Raw genomic sequence first — 15,248 nt, 5'->3', positions numbered from 1 at the left:
CAGAGGTCGTTAGTTCATAGTGTGGTTTCAACTGCAATGATTTAGTTACTCAAAGGATTTGTCCTCTGGAGAATGAAGTTAAGAAACAGTAAAAAATTAACCTTGTCGAGATTGAGGGAAAGCATGTGCTATAGAAAAGCTCTTATGAACATCTTCCATTTTATACTTTTTTCCCTTCATAATCCGTATTTCCTGTTTCCTTCCTGCAAAGTAATTGTGCTGTACAGTGCTGTTGGTATGGTGGTGTACTTGTCAGTGTTGTTTTTAAGTTGTAGTTTGGGATTCACATTAACTTTCCACCAGGTTTTTGCTAAGTTGTGTAGAAAGACTGTAAATCTTCCTATGAGAAAGACAACTATGACATGATATAAACTATTTTACTGAACAAAAACATTTTTTGTGGCTTTTAAAACGGAGAAAAAAAGGTGTAGTTATCTGCTTTTGCTGCTATATGTGTGATAACTGATATATTCAAAAAATGGAGAAAAAAGACTTTTTTTTTGTGAGATGCAGTTCTGCATTAATTGTACGATTTATCAAAAGCATTTAATTCATGCTCTTGGTTTGATAAAAGAGTTACATTATTTCAAGATCTATTCACAGGGAAGAATCTGATTCTTAAAGAAGCATAAGTGCCTTAGAGGTATCATATTTGAGAAAATAATGCAGTAGTAAGTTTTACTTTTTTTTTTTTTTTTTTTGTCTTTCAGCTTCCTGAAGCTGATGATTTGCTTGACCTTTTCAAGTTTCCTCTGTAACATTGAGGACAAGAACATTGTTTAAAAAGATAAATCGTGTATGTTTCTAACATTTTGGGGTATAAAGAAAAACACCAGAAATCATGACCCAAATAACACTGTAGGAGTTGGTAATACTGGAACTAAAATAAAGCAGTTATGTATTTATGTAAAGAATCCAGAATACAAGGGAGAGGTTGAAAGAGTAAAATTAAAACTACATAGTCCTTTATTAACAGTGCTGTAAATAGGTGAATAGCTACATTGTACTGCTAAACCCAAATAATACTAAACAACAAAAGTAATTAATTTGTAAAATAATTAGAATACGTTCATAATGATGAACGAAAAAACCCAAGTTTGTTATGTCAGTTAGTAAAATGTTACGTGCTGCTACAAATTTTTGGGTTTTTTAAGCACAGGACAAAGAACACGGTACAAATTTTTGGAAACTCCATTATATTAACAGTTCTAAATAAAACATATGCAAAAATTAAAACTATTTTCTCTAAAGATAAAAATTGGATCGAATTATAATTTTAATTTCCTACCTGATATTTTTTGTATTGTTTTCTACTACTGATTGTGTCCCAAATCTGCTTAAGCTATCAGGAGACTTAAAATCTTGTGATGCATTTAAAAATCCATGGTGGCAGAGCAAAAGAGTCTGTCCTTTTGAAAAAATGTAGCAAAGCTCTTATTTTAAAGCATATTGAGCTGCAGAATATGATGCAGATCTAGACATGGGATATATTAAGAGTCAGTTCCTTTTTTGTTGCATGAGCTATCTTGGATACAAACAAGTCTATACTTTGTGACCTTGGTCAGCTTGTGTGGTTTGATCTTCTTCTGGGTTTGGTTTGAGGTGTGGTACGAATTTCCTTACAAGGAGAATAATGAGAGGATTAAATTTAAGATTCTTGTTTCAAAGGCTTTGACAAATCTATTTAGTTTTCAGTGTGTTTTGGTTTTCAGTTTTAAAAAACGTGTTTCATAAGGACTTATTTTTTTCTGTTGAATTTGTAAATTTTTTTCATCATTTTATTTATGCAGTTGTGATGCAAAGGGAGATGTATATCAAGTTAGAAGTCAGGGTTGGCTTGAAGGTGATTTATTTTCTGAAGCCGAACTTGGATGGATCCTTTTTGTAAATTAAAATGTTTGAAATTTTATCATATTCATTAACTGCATTCAACTTATGAGACCTGTTAGCTTTTTCAACTTTGGTTCTGAACTGAAGGCTTAAGAAAGGGGATTGTTATAATATTTTGTGATTTTAGGTTTGCTTAGCTAGGTAACTTTTAAAAAATTGAAATTTCCAGATTTTAGACAAAACATTCATAGAATAAGTAGAGAAGATAAACAGTGGCACTGAGATGAATGGGATTCATGCTGATAGAAGGAGGAGTAAATTATGCTGCTTGGCCTTTTGCCTATATTTACCGTTTTACTATAAAAGATTCTTGGGTTTCTTCTGGGTTTCTTCCACCTTCCAACTTATAATAGTCTATAAGAAGCCTAGAGAAAGGAAATAAAAGGTGCATATTGTTCACAGAGGATTAAAGGAAATCAAATGAAGGTAAGCTCTGTAAGTTAGAACTGAGAACTGTCTTGGAAGCATGATCTTGTTAGAATTAGAAAGGTCTTCAGCTAAGGTCTGCCCCTGCTATCAGATGTCTGAAGAAAAGCCTAAAGCTGAAAATTTTAAAGTTCTCAGTTGACAACTTTGGAGGTATTCTGTGTTTTAGATGAGAATTGGTGATGTTAGTTTGTTACTCTGATTGCACAGTAGAACAGAGAATGCATGATCAAATCGAATGAAGAAGTTTGAATGTTGTAATTTGGTTCCCCATAAAGCCTGTGGGTTTCAGAAGTAAGAAACAGCCTTAGGCATGTATCATCTGGACTGGGCTGCACTTCAAAGTCAGATTGTAGGCACAGAAAATGCATGTTCTCTTTGCATCCTAATTTCTAGGTCTTAGCTGGCAGTCCACAAACGCTGTCAGCAACCCAACGGCAGCTTGTGTGACTCTCATATGTGTCTGCAAAGGCACTTCTTGTTTGGGCTTACCACCAACAAAAGTAACCAGACTGTAGCGGCTGCTGGATTTATTTATCCTGTGCCGGAACTAATCTGAAAATTCAGATACTGAAGTGTAGAGCTTTCAGCAAATCGAGATACTGGATTGCTTGATCTTGCAGCGCCTCCAGCCCAGCCAGAGCTCTGAGCACTCTGTTAATAATAGCTCTTGTGGACTTGTTGTTCTGCTCTTCAGTGGAAAGTCATTCTAGGAGCATGTCCCTGTGCGAATATGCATTTTTAAAGGTCGTGGAAAAGGGGCCGTCCGGTTCTATCAACAATCCTGCAGAGCTGAGACAAAACCCAATCTGTTTAAAAAAGGAAAGGAAGGCCCTGTGTGGGGCTTACTGTTGCCCCTGACCTGAACCTTGCTGTGTGGCCTCTACTTATTTCCCATTTAGTAGGTGGTATTACAAGATCAAAACTCTGGCAACTCTAGTCTTAGGCAGCCAGTTTTGTATGTGTTGCTTTGTTCTGCTAGGAGCTACTAGGAAGAACAAGTTGAACAACTGAAAACAGTTGAGTTTACAAAAACTATATTTGAAAAATAATTCCTAAGATTTGCTAGACTGTAGATTTTGTATGTAGTGATCAAATACTACTCTGAACTAACTTTCTTCATTGACTCTTCTAATCAAAGGCAGGTTGTGGGTGCTGTTGATTTTTATCAGTCTGTTATAACTTGAGTATGCATGCCCCAACCATGAATTTAAATAGGATACTAAGTATGTTTTTGTGTAGGTTTTCCAGCTGGATTTCAAGAATGTGCTTTTTAGTTGACCATGCAGTCCTAAAAGAATGAAGAAAAAACATAAATTGTCCTATATTTTTACTAGAAATCAGTGCAAATTAGTGTGTATCCTAAGCCCTGTGATGGTTTCATTGGGTGCTTATTATCGTTCTGGAATATGAATGTGTCCTTTCCTCTCATCCTTGCTGTGTGAGATGTGGAGGATCTTTTGCTCTATATCTTCTCCACTTTCTCCACTTATGTAGGTTTGCTGATTCTGAGTTAAATAACATCCCCTCTCTTCTTGTTCTCTCTTCTTCCTAAGCATTCCTTTACTTACTGGAATTGTTGACTTTTTTTTCTCACATTCTACTTTTTCTGTACTTTTCTTATTTTTTATTTTTAAACTGTATAATGTTTGTGTTTTATTTTTTTTAAAAACCCACATCTTCGAAGCACATTACTAGTTAACAAATGCAACTACATTTGGATCTCAAAGACCGATCCTCGTGTAGATCAAATAACTGAGAAAGAGCAAGAGCTTATTGACCTTGTAACATGGGAATTAATATAATCCCATAGACAATTGTGGAATAACTTCTTCTACTAATAAACAGTAATACACTGAATTTTTAAAGCAGAATTCACTAGAAGCATTTATGCATGTAGAAGTAATACGTTAGGAAGCCCTGGTCTCATTAGAGCTACGTAAGTAATAATATCTGTATCAAATAGTGTCTGGTAACTCTAAAATACCTTGGACTATTGCATGAAATTATAAATCTCTTCTGAGGAGAGTAACTATTGTCAGCTGACACTTCTATTTTTAGTAATGGAATCATTTGTTTAATAAATGTGTTTTGCTTTATACCTTGTATAACAACTTTGGTTGTTCCAAGATAGATGACTTTGGGCTATATTTTCCTCCCACGTGGAGTTCTGGGATATTGCCTGCTTAATTGGAGATTGGATATCTGTGATTACCCCGATATAAAATGGGAATGTCTGCCCTTTTTTGCAACCACTGTTTACTGGTGCAGGTATATTCATTTTCTTGAAGCTGCATTAGCAATTGGACCTCAAACTTTAAAACAGCCTTTATTTTGCCTGATTTGTGTCCTATATAAAATTATATATGCGATCATAGTATGTGATAGGTGTCTTGCACTCCTTAATAAACAAAAGTAAACATTGTAAATAAAACTAAAAAAATATTGTAAATAAAACTAAAAGAACGCAGAGTGTTTTGTAATGGAGAAAAAAGCAAGAAAGGTAAAATAGCTGAACGTAGAGCACAGAGATCCTTGAGCAGTACCAATCCACGTTGGTAAGTCCAGATTGAGTAGTACCCTTTGTGCTTGTCCTTGTTGCTTCTGTAATAATTTATTCAGTGTTATTGATTTGAGATAGCATAAAATGACTCTTCTTTGTAATTACCATTTTAAAAATATAAAAATATATAAAATATTATTATGATATTATAATATATAAATATATATAAGATTATATCTTTTAGTTCTTTAGCAGTTTAGGCTTGACCATCATGTCTTATAAAAACAAAATAATAAAAAATCAGCAAAATCTGAGGACTGTCATCTTAATATGTGAAGTTGAGTAGAAACTTGTTGCTCGCTGGGAGAACATTCTTAGCATCCACTTCAACTGACTTCATTCCTTGAGCCTATTACAAAGCAGGCACTTCTACTCATTTATTTCAAACAGAACAGCTAACTTTCAATGCCCTAAGCTGACAGATGCCTAAAAGAGATAATGCAATTCTACCCTGTCTTAATAATTTACATTAATACCTTATTCATTGGCATGTTACTTTCATTCATAGCTATGGACTTCATGCATTTTTGTTAAAAATGTGTCTGCAACTTCAGACCGTTCCCGTGTTAGTATCCAATCTGCAAAGCATATGTTTGTAGCCCCCCCCAAAAATCTTTTCCTTCTTTAGGCTCATTCAGGCAAGGATAAGGAGCAGTTGTCTACGTTACCTGCCAAAGCATTCCTGAACGATCATGCATGGGAAAACGTTTGGCATTAGCAGAAATTTTCCCCTTTGTACGTGGTGGAAAGTGCTTCCCCATTTACTCTTTTGAGTGTGTTCTGGTTCTTAATTTTTATTATCCCCTCTTTCTTCTGAAGAATAAATCCTCTCATTTTAGCAGAAGACCTTGTAATGCTGGTATTGCAGCCAGCATTACGTTTATGGCAGGTAGTGCACTTTTTTTCTGCAGTCAGAATCTGTGGCTTGGAAACTTTCATAGAAACACCAAGTATTATTATATGTCATTTGTCTGTACCCTGGCATATTCTCTTATAAGGAGAGATAGCAGCTCTGTACCCTTTATTTCCTTTAGTTACACTCAATTTTTATCTCCGTTTTGTTTGGATTTGCTTTAAATGGTATTAATGCTGTTTTGGCAGAGATACTTATCCGTGCACCTATATTCTGCCTGACATTTGAAGTGTTTCTCTACTGTTTGAATAATTTGTGAGTCACAGCTGCTTCTTGGCAGAGTTGAGACAGGGTCTCATGGGTATTTTATCCAAGCACTCTGTGGCAGGAAATCTTCTATTTCTTCTATCGTTAGCCATTCTGAGATTCTTGAAAGGCCCTATGGCTGCTTCTGGTGAGGACTTGAGTATGGTTCACACCTAAAACAGCATTCACATGAGTGGCCATTTCGCTAGGGAGGATGACTTGCTCTAGACATTAGTTACAGATCTTACATAGTAATCAAGCAAGTGTCCGTGTCCTTACGTCATGCTTCTGACACCTGACTCTTGCCTTGTCCTAGCACTTTCTGAGAGTGGAGGTAATGCCTGCAACTATTTGTAGACAAAATATAAACCTCCAAAATGCTTTATTTTTAAAAAATAAATTTAAAAAATATATCCAACTGAGTCTTAGCCAGGGCATAAAAACAGTGCTTTGAGTGATTAGATTGAATTCTAGCAAAATTGAGCCAAGAGTAGTAACTGTCTTTAAAAATGTTAATATTCTATATGACTGCAAGACAGCTTTCCAAAACTCCCTTTGCATCTTTGACAAGCACTGGGCTTATTGCTGAAACTTCTAAAAAAGTCTTTATGTTATGAAAGCAGTCACAGAGAGATGACTGGTATAATTGCTTAGAACTGCCAATGGGTGAACTAGATACTAGGTTTAACCACAATGGAAAGTTTGAGTGGGAAGTTACTCTTTAGAAAGACAGAAAAATTACTTTATGAAGCGATTGCACATCTAACAGATGTGTTTTCCGTGCTCACGTTTTCTCCTCTTCTCAAGTTGCTGTGCCTTCTGATTTTGGGAGGGAACTCTTAAAGTGGGAAGCATGTATTATCCTTTCTGTTACAAGCGCAAAGCACAAGAAGCAGCAGTGTGCATCTGTAATACATAGGTACTGCTAAGGCAAAGCATTCCTGGAACAGGAGTAATGAAATATTTTTAGTTAGTATGGTAAGAAACCTTTCAATTTTTTTTATGTTCACTGTGTTTATGCCTTTACAATCACACAAGGTTTTTATAAAGAATAAATACTGTTTTTCTTTCATCTGTTTGATGGAATCAGTAAGAATGTTGAAGTTTCATGTGAGATCAGACTTAGTTTCTACTTTTATGAAATAAAAGATTGTGGGTTTGACTTTCAGAAATTCATTCTAAATGCACTTTATTTAGCTTTGAACAGCAATATTAATTGTTCTGGGAAGACCTTATTGTCAAGAGATTTTTGTTTTCGGTGAGAGCCAAAATACCAAGAGTTTATATTACCAATGTGTAATTTCCTAGGTATTTCACCTTGATTGTGGTCTCAAGGAGAAGAGTGGCCTGTTGGCCTCATACTAGCTTGTTCTGGTTTGTGTTCTGAAAAGTTTATCGCTATATTGTAGAGGTAAATGCTAATTGTAACTGTGATCCTGACACGACAAATAAGAAATAGATAATATTGGAAATAATAATTTGCAGGAGGGTAAATGGAATTTGTATGTATTAGCATAATTATAAATGAAAAATATACATTGCAAAAATCAAAGTAAGCTTTCATGAAATTAATAACCTCTAGCTGTTAAACAGTAACTTTTTCTTGAGCAAGTAATAATTATGCTGCATCACAGTATTGTTGCTGGAGAAATGAGTAGACAGTTGCTTTTATTATTCTTGCAGAATACTAGGTTGTTAGATCATTTCCTGAATCTGAGCATCTACTCATCAGGTTAATACATAAGTGGCTTCATTTTCTTCATGCTAAAAAATTCGGCCCTATTGCTGACCCGTGAGTCACTTATTCAGTCTGTTCCTTGTTTCATCCTGTAGAAGAAAGATAGAAGAATAATAATATGGTGTCTGGATGTTCTTCTTGGTGGCCTAAATAGGACATAAATTTTGGTAAAATAGTATCTTTTAGAATGGCAGGCCAATTTTCTTTTCCCCAAATGAGGAACAAAGGAGTTAAGGCATTCTGTAAAGAGTGTTTCTGGAAGAAATCTTTTCATTGATCTTTATTTCTTAAAAGCACTTGGAAATAGTACAGGCTGAACAATTAAGAAGCAAGTGCACGCTTGTGTCAGTAACTTGCTCCCTCTCTGTCCCTCAAGAAATTTTACATCCTTTGGCAACCAGTGAACTAGAGATTTTTTTCCGTGCTTAACAGAGAATGTCACTCCTTACTAGTTACTGCAAATGAAATTGTGAAGAGAGCATATTAATTTCAGTGTTGTTCCCCTTGACTCTGATAGAAACTTTGGTATAGGTGGTGGGTAGTACATGCATAATGACACTAGTGTATGGACCATACTGTACGAGATGCATAGATGGTCTATATATATGCAGCTAGTCTAATGCATCCAGGCCTGTTAAATTTACTACTTATGCACAGGGAGTTTGGGGCAAGACTTAGCTGTGTGTGGAAGTGTGTGGGATTCTCATCAAAACTGCATCCACAGCGCTGCTGTTCCAAAAATCTCATAGTCTTCAAATTTCTCCTGGGCAAGAATTTGAGACAGAAAAAGTGTTCATGCATAGGAAAACCTGGCCGTATGGTATTCCCACTGCAATCGTAGCAGCATAATGGTTAAATCCAGAATTGGATTGTTCAGTTGAGTAGAACTGTTCATATTTTATATGAAAAACTGCAAAAGTCTGTCTGTTGGCAGCATGTTACGTTGAGCTAATCTTTTATTGGCTGACACAAGCTTTGAGAAACATCCCAACTTGTTTGAAATTATTGATTAGTTTTGGGAATATCTTAAATATCGTGAAAGCCTTTCTGTTTATTTTATACTTAATATTGTCTTCCATCTCAGGTGATCCATTGAGTATACAGGCTAAATCTTACATTTATCTTACGAGATAATTTTAGGCAATGATATGTGATACGTGGCATTTGGAATTTGAGTCAGATTTTCATTTACTCCAGGGCTTTTCCATATGTTTCCTATTAGCAGCTTTGTTCTCAAATCTCTAGTCTCCCCAGAAAGGAGGAAAAAAAACCCAAGCCCAACAAACAATCTTAAATTCTAAACGTAGAGAAGAAAAAAAAATAGGCTTTGGATCGTGGTTTCATTATTTTTAGTGTACTGTTGCTTTTATTGTCATTCTGGTGTTAAATTCTTCTGGTCAAAATACAATGGAGATGTTAATGTTTCTTTTGTCTGCTGTGGTGTACATTAGTTTTTCTGGATTAATAGTGCAATATTTTAACCAGGAATCTGCTCTTAAGACTGTGAAATTGTGATGTTTGGTGGTATTCTTAATATTTTCATTTGAATTTTCTTCTTTAATTTGAAATTAATTGGGGGAAAAAAGCTTATATTACTAATTTTTTGGTTTTTGTTAATATGTCATTAGAAAACCAAAACACTTGTGAAATAGATTTTTAATTTTTTTTAAAATCAAGGCAACATGGGAAAATATCCAGAAACTTTGAGGAATGGAGAGAACAAATTGGTGTAGTTCAAACTTGTGAAGTCGAGACCTCTTTGTTTTGTTCAACTTTACTTGGGCAGTCCTCTCTGAGATATTTGAAGTTGCTTCAGCATATTTCAGTGAATGCAACTACTTGTAGCATTATTAGTGGTAAATATAAAAATATTAGCTAGAAACCTAAGCTCTGAAAGACTTAATTCTCTAGATTTAACTTAAACTTGAAAAGAAACATCATAAGATTAGTAAATGGCCAACTGTGGTTGAATGAGTATGGTACATATTTTGATGTTGGTAACTGCCGTCTTTGAGAGCAGAAATCAGTTCTTAGGACCTAGATAACTGCTTTTTGAAATTATGTTAATGATTTAAAAGTTCCATAGCAGTGATATTGTATCAGATTTCATAAGCATAACCTGTTTTAGGGAGCTGAATTATTTTACCACTTTACCAACCCAACTTGAATGGTTAAAAACTTGAATATCATAATTTATGTACTTTTTTCTCCTGGTTTAGTCTTGGGCATTTGCCTCGCTTCTGGGAAATGCTGGTGCAGGAATTCTTGATGGGATATTTGCTGATGTGAAACTTTCTGGAAGTTTCTGCAATGGTTAGAATAGCCAAATGTTCAGCTCTTGACTTCCTAAGATAAGGAAACTTTTTGTCTTTGTCACTTATTTCACTCAGTATCTTTTGATCGTCATTGCCAATTATAAGCAAATTTGACATCGGATAGAGGGAAATGTATAGGTATTTTCTACAAACTTGTGAAAAGTAGCAGCTGGGTAGAGGAAAGCGGTCCAAAGAGGTACTTCAACTGGGGAAAAGAGAGTTATAAATTATCCTTCTTATAGTAAGCAGCCAGATGGCAAGGTGAAACAGATGTTGACTAACCACTTGGCATGCTTTTAGCTCTGTCACTTGGCAGCCAAACAGGTGGGAGCGGTGGAAGGCAGCTGTAGAAGAATATGCACAGGTATTGGTGTGAGTTAGAGACAAGCTGGAGAAACCTGAGAGCTGTAAGGCTCAAATCCGTAGGAGTCCAGGCTTCTGTAGCTTCCTTGTTCGTGCAGTAACTTCGCGACAGCAACACTGGGAACGAAGAGATTGCCCTTAACTTTCTAAGGTAGCCCAGGATATGGTTAGCCTTCTAGCTGCAAGGGTACATTGCTGGCTCACATTCAACTTGTCCACCAGGGCCACCAGGTCTTCCCTGCAAAGCTGCTTTCCAGCTAGTTTAGCATTTTCCGGTGCATGGGGTGATTTCTTCCCAGCTACAGGACTTTGCACTTCCCTTTGTTGAACTGCGTAGGGTTCCTGTTGGCCCATTTCTCCAGCCTGTTGAGGTTGCTCTGGATGGCAGCTCAACCCTCTGGTGTATCAGCCGCTCCTTCCACTTTTGTGTCATCAGCAAACTTGCTGAGGGTATTCTGCCCTGTCATCCGGATCATTAGTGAAGATGTTGAACAGAATTGGAGCCCGTATTGACTCCTGGGTTATGCCAGAAGTTACTGGCCTCCAACTAGAATTCACTAGATCACCACCCCCTGCTGCCTGCCGTTCAGTCATCCACCTTACTGTCTGCTCATCCAGCCCATACTTAATTGTTCTTTTGTGATTTTACAACTCTTTTTTTTTTTTCCTAAGGTCATGCAGTGATATCCAAGTAGCTGTGCTCTGTCTCTGTCCATCTGTCCTTTTCTCTTTCCCGACACTTTTAGCCAGTTTGCCAGATACACTAAATTCCTGCAGGTTCGATTTTAATTGACAGCTGGGCAGAGGAGGAAGACACTATTGATACTGGAAAAAGGAAGAAAAATCAACACTTCTTCACCTTCTTGAACTTGTTTAGCGGCAAGAGAAAGCACCTAGATGATCTGTGAGTTTCATATACTAGTCTGCAGAGAACAAAGTAGTTGATTCTGAGCCCATACTTCTAACCTATCAATATATTGCTTTGAAGGAAATATAGGAAATACAGACACTGTACTGGGACTAATATCATTAAGGATATGAGATGGAATGTGATTTTGTGATGGGAGATTGAGGGTTGCATGGCATAAGCATCTTTGCAAAATTATTATCCATTAGATGTCTTGCTTGCAGAACAAACTTATATCTCAAACTGAAATGGTTTGATGCTTCAAAATTTTGTTTGGCTTTTCAATAGGGATATGAAAGAAATCCTGTTTGATTGAATGTATGTTTTGATTTACATGGTATGCACTTGCCATAGCCAATGGTGCAAGTTGAAGTCATCATTTGGTAGTAATTTGTATTCTTTAAACTTTCAATATCTTACTAGGTTTGCTGTTATTTGTCTGCCAGTGTTGTGTAATTATTATTCTTTGTATTGCTGTGTTTTAAAGTACTGCATTAAGTAGGTTGATATTGGGGAAAGAAGCAGGGAGAAGACTTGGAGAGATGAGGTTATTTCATCCTTTGCCAAGTTAATGGTGTAGAGCAGGACATAGAATTCAGTCTTCAGAACTACTCAAATAGTACTTTAGTACTCAAATAGGCTACTGTGCTTAATTAGTATTTGTGAAGTTTACTGGGCTATCACTGAGCAGTAACAGTCTGCTACTTATTCTTCAGAATGACTTTTCCTTCTATTGGTAACAAGAGGCTGCCATCCTCTGGTGAGATTTGCTAACTGTCTTGTTAGGGACTCGACAGTTTTTCAGAAGAGAGAAGCCCATTAAAGTTTGGAAAGCTTAGATAGAATAAAAATTAAATTTTTTATTGGAATAATGTGGTTATTTGTACAAGGAATAAGCAATAAGAGAAGACTTTTAGAAGGATTTATATCAAATCTGTCTTTCTCCCTCTTTCCTTTTTCCATAACATCTGTGGAGAATGTAAAGGTGGAGTGGATTTCTTGACACTTTTTCTCCCTGTCTGCTGGTACTGAACTGCCTTGTTCTGTGGAAAGACTGTTGAACACCAGTGTATTATCATCAGTTAGCTATTATTCTGTTAAATTCATTGCTGTCATATTCAGAAATCATTGCTCAAAATGTGTAAGGTGCGTTTTGTATTGTAATGGCTGTATGTCATTGTGACGTCCACTTGGGTTTATGTTAAAGTATACCAAAAATACAAAGTGTGTAAATTATTAGTTGTTATTATTATCTACAAATGCTAACTGAAGAATGATATCTGAAAATAGTGGAGGGTCATTGAACGTATTTTTTTTTCTCATAGGTGACAGACATCCTATGAATTTATGTGACGTGATAAGGAAATTACTGTCTTTTCTCTAAAAATAACTTACATGAGACAGTTAGAATGAACCATTTGATACTTACCTGCCTTATTGCAAAATTGCCAATGTAGTTTAAGTCACAGATAAAGTTTTTTTAAATTTCAAAGCTAGCTGAATTTTTCTTGAAGATGACGAAAAGCTAAGCAGTTGATAAACTCCTTTAGAGATTCTTTGTTCAGTGTGAGTGTGGAAGTAGTATCTTCAAAATAGTGTTGCAGTTTCTTCTATGAATGTTATATGTATCCATGGATGCTGACTGTAGAAAGAGTTTCTCAGTCTGAATGCATGCCAAACATGCTGTCCCTGCTTACTGCAGGGGGGTTGGGCTAGATGACCTTTAAAGGTCCCTTCCAACCCAACGCATTCTATGATTCTATGAAAGAGTGAGAAGTCAAGAGAGTTTTTAAGGCTTTGGAAGGATAAGATCAAGACTACATAGTCTTCTAATTCTTAGGACTTCGCTACGCTTTTACAAAGGTTTCCATTGTATTGACTTCAATACTGGTCCTAAAATTTGGTGAAACTCTCATGAGAGTACTTGTAAAGGATTCTTAGGTTTAGGAAGTACTAACCATGCTTTCTAGGGACTAGGACTACTCTGCTAGAGGCCATGCCCCAAGGAAAGTTTCAGATGAGGTCCAAAACTGAGGGATGCTTTCTATAGTCTGTATTAGGATCGTTAACTAGCCTCAGCTAAAACTCCTTGCCTTTGGAGACCAAAAAGCCCAGTGGCCATTTTTCTTACATGTGCCTGGTGGTTAGTCATAGGAACAAAGGCCGTTTGAACAAAAGCAAGAGGGATTTTATTTTTTCATGTGACAGCCTACACACCTGCAGGCATTCGTTATGTTTGGAAGTCTTACACAAAATGCAGTTACTAAGATTTACTAAGAATATAGGTAATTGCTTCCAATAGCTCCTTGCTGGTGAGAAGGCTGGTTGAACTGGCCTGCTTTGGGGTAGAGAGGTGTAGGCTAAAAAAAGGAAGCGGTTGTTGTTCTACACGTGTTCAGACCTTAGTCCATCTTCTTAAATGTCTTAATCTTGTCAGCGTTCCTGTTGTCCGTTGCGTAAGCTTCAGTTAGATAAGGAATTGTTTGCTTTCTCTGTTATGTTTCCTTTTAACCCTTACCACTAAATTAGCATAAAATAATGTACAACAATTACGCTGTGAGTTTATTCTTTTAGTTAAGCTGCAGAATTTGAATTAGCTTTTCTGTTTATGTTGTCATTGCTGAATTAAAGTAACTAGTATAGCATGAGCGTTTAAGAATACATTTAAACTAGTGATTAATATACATTTAATGATTTTTCTGTTACCGATTCTATTCTTTTTACTAGCATTGTACTTGCTCTTTGTTGTGCTTTCAACTGAAGATCTGATTAAAGTCCACTTTTATTCTATTTACTCAAAGTGAAAACTGTTAACTTAGTGTTCTGTAAAGCAGATAAAAGATTTGGAAATTCTCCTTCCATTTTTCATTCTTAATCTTCTTTAGGATTGAACTTCTTTTTGCTATTATTGACCACGCTCTTCCACTAGAAGTTCCTCAGATCTTTTTTGGCTCTTGATTACCCTCTGGTCATCTGCAAATTTTCCTGCCTTGTCTTTATCTGCCTTTCCTCAATCTTTTCAATAGTAAACTTCATAAGCGGTGAACCTTTTGTGGAACATTAAGGGCTTCAGCTATTTCGTTGCTACTAGATAAGAATGGGTATTAATTTTAAATCTTCACTTTCTTCTTGGGCAGTTAGTTGTTATTGACAATGCTTTCTCTCTCTGGTATGGGGTTATGAGCTGTTTCTGATAATATAAGGCAGTGTAACCCGTCATAAAGGGGAGGCTGGTATTTCCCAGGGGGAATGAATGTGCGCTTGGGCTGTTACCATGAATGTAGTAGGTGTTCTTGCTTGAGTATGAACGTAAAGGTTTTGCGTGAAGACAATTTACTTTAGTGTAAAGTAAATGAGTAGTCTGTGTGGTGTGTTATCCTTTGTGTTACTAGACTATTTCATTCTTAGCTACTCATTTCTGCCCTTACTCTTTTCAACGTTCTTCCATGCTGCGCATAAATCTTGTAGAGGTGGCTTAAAGAGTTGGCTGTTTCCCTCTGTAGCCTTGTCAGATTTGTTACTGTTGGATTTATTTAAAATGCAGCATATAGAGAGGCTCAGACTGTGTTTTTGCTGGGAATGCAGAGTTGCAGTAAAAGCTGGTATGCGTTCCCTATATGAACTGTACATCAACAGTTCTGTCTTTCCTATGAGTGTAGTAACTAATTCCCTAGTGGAAAAATCTACTGAAGGTATTGCCTTTTTGCCTATATATACATCAGGCTTGTCTTCTAACACCAGTCTATGTTTAGAGATCATAGCTCTTCACGCATGATGACATAGCTATGGCTAAAGCAGTCCGTGATATGAACTCGACCAACTGATGAAGAATATACCCATTAGGTACTATTTTCGGTACTGATCACTGCTTTACCCATGTTATTTGC

At 36.3% G+C, this 15,248-nt stretch overlaps 1 protein-coding gene across 3 annotated transcripts in view; it reads left to right on the top strand.

The window, feature by feature from the left end:
* The window catches only part of CENPP (centromere protein P), a 147,129-nt gene that overhangs the window by 46,094 nt on the left and 85,787 nt on the right, over positions 1-15,248 (top strand). The gene's annotated exons all lie outside the window — the stretch shown is intronic.

Source organism: Larus michahellis, chromosome 10 (genome assembly GCF_964199755.1).
Source record: "Larus michahellis chromosome 10, bLarMic1.1, whole genome shotgun sequence".
Classification (NCBI taxonomy): Eukaryota; Metazoa; Chordata; class Aves; order Charadriiformes; family Laridae; genus Larus; species Larus michahellis.
This window is presented reverse-complemented; position numbering and strand designations above follow the sequence as displayed.